The sequence below is a fragment of the Suricata suricatta genome, chromosome 15 (genome assembly GCF_006229205.1).
Source record: "Suricata suricatta isolate VVHF042 chromosome 15, meerkat_22Aug2017_6uvM2_HiC, whole genome shotgun sequence".
NCBI lineage: Eukaryota > Metazoa > Chordata > Mammalia > Carnivora > Herpestidae > Suricata > Suricata suricatta.
Window position 1 is genome coordinate 64,296,701 of NC_043714.1, and position 6,051 is coordinate 64,302,751.

Genomic DNA, 6,051 nt, shown 5'->3' on the forward strand with positions numbered 1-6,051 from the left:
CTGTGTTGGGTACAAATATGGTATCAAGAGTCAGTTTTAGCCCTTCAGTCAACTTATTCTCCAAAGAGATTTCTGTTCCAAGAGTATTATCTGTGTTCCATTTCTGGGTGAAGGTAAGTCCATAGTTACAGACCTTATATTTGGTCTCTAGGTTGCCTGACGCTTTTCCTGTATCAGTGTAAGCATGACCAGAAGTAGAAAATTCCACTCCACTACAAGACTTGGTTTTCAGATCTATTTTGACCATGCCAAATCCATATCCTTTGTTGAAGACATCCTTGGTGGCCTTTCCCAGGTCACAGGAAGTCGGTGATTACACATATCTCCAACCAGACGGCCTGTCTCCGCTCGGCCAGGGCAACGCTGAAGGTCTTCTTCCAGGGGTCTTATCTATGTTGCTCATGTTTGTCCCTTCAGTGCCTAGAACAGTGACTGGCATATAAAAGTACTCAAGTATCTGTTGAAGAAATACATGAATGGATACCCTGAAATGTTTTTGAAATGCTTTATTCATTAAATAAATATTGCATATCAGTGTTGTGCCGGACATAGTTCTAAGTGTCAGGAATAGAATGTGAGCCCTGGAAAGCAAACCACTTAAAAACACACGGACTCTGATTGTGTCTTCAAATTATCAACAGTCAGGCCATTTGGTTAAAATGATGATGATCGTATAGTGTGGTTTACTTTTGTCCTGACCTAAGTAGTTGTAATAATAACAACAAAACAATAATAATGCCCCTCTCACTCTCAAACATGTCCTGGGCTGGATAATAAATGACATATTCAGCATAGTTAAACTTGTATCACTGCCCTCACTGCTAGCAGATAAAGTAACCCTGTTATGAAGTAGTCAAAGCATGGGTCTTCTCGCTGTACATTGTGTTCATTCCCCAGCGTTGTAAGTGATGGCAGGACAGTGCTGACTGGCTTCAGCAGAAACATTAGGGGGGACAGGCATATTTGCAAAGCTGAAAAGCCTGCCTCCAGCAAGGTAGGATCCAGACCTCAAATGCCAAACTGTTCCCTCATCCCGGAGCAGCCTTCATCTCACTCTTTCTAGTATCAAATGGCGGCAGCAGGCTTGGCCTCATCCTGTTTCGGTTCAAGTACAGCACAGGAAAGTGAGAGCTTCTCCCAGAAGCACTGGTACAGGTCCTGAGACTGGCTCTGAGGGGTCCAGCTTGGGTCTTGCACTCCTGCCCCTCCCCCAGCGAAAGACGGAGTGCTGGCTGGCTAGGGCGTGGGCTGTGTTTCCCCTTCTTGTTGCTGAGCATGGAATTCTACCCAGACCACACATCCAGAGATGGAAAAGCCATAGGTCTGTCCAAAAACAGAAGTAAGGAATTTTCTAGAAGAAAAGAGGATGTGTTCAAAATATGGGTAGGCAACCTAATGTGTCCTCTACAGTCTGAGTGTTTGTGGGTTTGTGGATGTCTACATGGGCACACATGTATGTTTTTGGGTTGATCAGCTATCTTACTGAAGCGGAGAATACTTTCAGTCAAACAATTTTATATAATCTCTTTCTCAGGTTCCTGTTTTACAGATCCAAATAAGGCTTTCTTTTTTCTTTGCATCACAACCTCACGTAAGAATCCCTTACTTTCCCTGCAGTATGTGACAAGCTTTCACAAGCATTGGTTTACTCACTGATAGGACTTCTACATACAGATGTTCAGGTTGTGCACTGCACATACACCATAATGTGAGTTGTGCAATATGGTGACCCTATGTGATCCTCTCTTAGCTGGTGAGGAAAGTGGGGCACAGAAAAATTAATTGATTTGCTTAAGGTTGTCCTCTAAATCCTTTATTCCTACACTTAGAGAATCTGGTCAAATCAAAAAAGTTCTCATGCTGATTTACCTGGGAAAGAAGTAATCACTCATTGCCATTAAATCCTCCTCCTGCCTTTAAATAAACACTTTTACTGAAGTCTTGGAAACTGTAATAAGGTATTCTCATTTTTGTTTTACATTTAGACAGATTAAGCAAAAACAGATTTAAAAAACAGTGAGCCATCTGCAGTGTTTATACCCTTAAGTGCACAAGAAACCCATAGACATGATTCATTCTGTGAAAGGTATGCAAAGCACCAGAATTTCTAAATCCTGCTTGGGTCTCTTTGTTCCCAGTCTTAGCCAGTTAATAGTTCCCAAATCAAACTTGGAAAGAAACATGGGAATTTGGAGTGTGGTTCTTGAATTTTAGCACTCTTACCAATCACTGTGGGTGCTTGTTAAAAATACAAATTCCCAGTCTCCACTTTGAGATATTCTGATTCAATGTGTCTGGAATCTGCATTTTTAACAAGCACCCTGGTGACTGTGATGTGATGCTTCCATGAGCATCCTTTGAGAGTAGAGGTTTTGAAATGCGGTTTCTAACACAAATGAGACGAGCCATCATTTTCTGCATCTATTTAATATTCATTGACTACTAGGTGCCTGTATGGTCACAGTCCTAGGAATGCATAGGTTTTGGACTTTCAAAACAGTCTGTCATTTGCATTTTGGTATTCACAGTGACAATGTTTTGGAAGAAGTTGCCCCCTTTTGAAAATAGACAAAGGCCAGCGGTGTGAAAGGCCTCATATCTCAGGGAAGGTTTCTGAGTGCAAGGCATCTTTCCTTCTGAGATACCCATTCAGGCGAAAGAGGCAAACCGGATGTCAGGAAGTCAGCCTTTCATCTTTACATAGAAGTGACCCTGCAAGAGATACTCAGGCTGATGTCGGTAAAGAAGAGGTGAGAAATGTTTGGTGCACCAATAATGCATGCCTCTGCTTTCTTATTTCCCCGCTGAATCAAGAGGAAACACAGCTTCCCTCTAAAAATGCTGCATGAAAACGGCAAGCAAGTATAAAATCTTGGCCTCAGCTGTGACTAAAGATAGGAAAAGACTGAATATTTGTTTTGTGTCTCCACTCTGACACTGGGGGAAACTGAGGCTCAGATGGATTAAGTGACTTGCCCAATATCACATAGCTGGTATTCTCAGTTATCTTTGACTAAAAAAACCACCCTGGAGCTTAGGTACTTCCAACAGCAATTTATTATTAAGTCAGAGTTCTGCAGGTTGACTGGGCTCAGCTGGAAGGTTCTTACTTGGGATCTACAAGTGGTTGCAGTCAGATAGCAGCTAGGGCTAGACCTGGCGAAGGATGAATGGGCTAGATGTCCAGGATGTCTTTCTTCTCACCTGCCTGGTGTCTTGGTGTTCTGTGATCTTCTCTTCCTGCATCACATCTTATCCTCCAGGGTCTTGGCTTGTACTTTGCACAGCAGAGTGGATTCAAGGTAGGCACACTTCTTGTATGATGGCTAGATTCTAGGATGGCAAGAATAAGATACTCCCACTACAGTTAGGGCTACACATGATACATCATTTCCACCATATCCTGATGGTCAAAGCTGCCACAGCCTCTGTCAGATCGAAGGAGGTAGAGAAATACATTCTCCCTCGTGATTGGAAACCGTCAAGGTCACATTGCAGAAAACCATATGGGATGAGAGATATTGGTGTGGCCATCTTTGGGTGAGCTTATTTTCATGTGGAGAAGATGTACATCATTACAGGCCAGAAGGAAAACTCTAATATCTTGTCTACAAAGATGCCCTCCATAATGAGTCATGCCTTACGGTATTCATATTCTGTGTACTATTGAGCCCTTGAATTTTGCCTGGCTCTGTAACTTTTCTTGACAGATAGGATATGTCAGAAGGGATACTGTGTGGCATTGGAGGCTAGTTCATAAGAAGACTTGCAGCGTTCTTGTCTTTTGGAATGCTCATTATTGAGGAAGCCAGCTGTCAAGTAAGAAGTTGACTACCCCAATACCACCATGCTTTGAGGAAGTCCAAGTTAGCTAAATGGAGAGAGAAAGAGAGATGCTTGGCTGCCACAGCTATTCCGGCCATTCCAGCACAAAACCAGACACATGACTTACCTTGGACATTCCAGACTCAGCAAGACCACGGAGAGTAACTAAGGAATCCGGGTGATAGTCAGAATGGAGATCCCAGGCAAAGAGCCTCAATGAACCTGTCTTGGTCATTTTTAGATATTCAAGCCACCTCAGTTTAATTTTTTTAATGTGTATTTATTTTTTGAGAGAGAGAGGAAGAGAAAGCTGGGGAGGGGCAGAAAGAGAGAGGGAGACATAGATCTGAATCAGGCTCCAGGCTCTGAGCTGTCAGTGCAGAATCTGACCTGGGGCTCAAATTCATGAACCATGATCTGAGCTGAAGTCAGATGCTTAACTGACTCAGCCACCCAGGTGCCCCTAAAGCCACCTCAGTTTAGGCACTATGCCTGCTGTGAGCAGAATAAAATAGCTGTTGCTTTATACCATTAGATTTTGGGGTGGTTTTTCATGCAACAATAGATAACTAGAACACCTAATGACAATAACAGCTACTTCTAGCCACTGTGCTAAGTACATTATACATACTTACATCATATATATATGAAATCTATTTCATGTGCTTATATGTTTTTATATAAAACAGGTATATGTACACTAGATCTGTTACACATATCTAGGTATAGTATAATCTACACAGTAATCTTGCAAAACTAGAATTCAGAATGTTACTTTACTTGGTAGAGGAAATAAAAGTTAAGTAACTTGCTCTAGAAATTAGCATGTGGTAGAGCTAGAACTCAGCATAGGTGAGCTAACTCTGAAAGCCCTAAGAGTTCATGCTGAAGTCCAAAGCCCATGCTTTTCCTCTGTTCCATACTGATTGCTCCTTTTCTAGCCTTGGCTCAGTTGAACCAGTTAAAGTCTTTACAAATAGAGCAGAATTTCTTGTGGGTGCAATATAAAGGAAGAGTAGGAATGGCCTCTGTAGAGAAATACCTGCTTCTGATGGGACTGTGTGATGGAGGGTGAGGTTGGGTAGGAGTTCCGACCACCTTTCCCTCTTCTCTTACAAATTTTCTAGAATTTTTCTGGGATTGAATTGAGAACATGTATCCTGTGAAAATAGGAGGAGGCCAGAAATAGCTCATTTGCGCTGGTGTATGAAATTGCATTAGAAACAAGTATGATTTTGGTAAGACCACAGGGGCAACCAAGGAAAAGATGGTATGACACACAAGGTGGTTCTATGCTTTAATGACTTGAGGACAGCTTATCCAGCTTGTTACCAAAAGTTCCAAAAGTTGCTGAATATTTGGAAGACCTAGGCAACTGGCTGGACTGGCTCACTCCCTGAAGCTTTTTGCAGCTGCAAGCAAATGCCTTGAATCAATTTTGATTACCACTTTAAGAAGATAAGAGATATGGCCCTGTATCTCTACCAATGGATAATGATGCAGCCCTGTCTTTGCCAACTGGCTGGTCAACCCTTCTTACTCCATTAGCAGAATGGAATTATGCTATTGGTCCCAGTACCTCTGGAAGGCTTCCATGATTCCTCTGGCCTTTCCTCTTCTGCTTTTTCTCTATTTTTTGCCTGGAAAATGAGTGCCCAGAAGAATGCTAAAGATGCAGCATTTGCTAAATGAATGAACTCCTCTATCCTCTATTCTTCGGTATTCGGTAACATTCCTTTCAGATCCCAGCTTACCTTGTAGCGCTGTTATGGGGATTGAGGAGATAATCCAGGTAGAGTAATGAGAGTAGCGCCTGGCCTCCAGAGGTGCTTGGTCACCGTTGGCCTTTACCTTCCCTCCACCCTCATAACTCTGTCTGTGCTCCTGCCTCATGGCCTTTCCGCAGTTCTTCGCACTCCCCATGGTCTATACCCTCATAGAGCTTCCTCCCACTGATCTTTTTGCTTTCTCGTCACCCTCCCACAACACATTCTGTCTACTTAACTCCTACTCATCCTTCTGATCCCAACTCAAGAGACCCTTTCATGGAGAAGTCATTCCTGATACCTCCAGGCTCTGGGTCAGCTTTTTTTCATAGCCCCTCATGATACCTTTTCTCTCACCCACAGCTCCTGCCAGTACTGTAATTATACATCCAGTGATGTGATTATTTTTGAGGATTATATGTCTCATTTAGGGTATAAATTGAGAGAAGGACTGGATTTT

At 42.6% G+C, this 6,051-nt stretch overlaps 1 pseudogene; it reads right to left on the reverse strand.

The window, feature by feature from the left end:
* LOC115278851 overlaps positions 1 to 5,748 on the reverse strand; it is a 6,351-nt pseudogene extending 603 nt beyond the window's left edge.
* Positions 5,749 to 6,051: the final 303 nt, after the last annotated feature.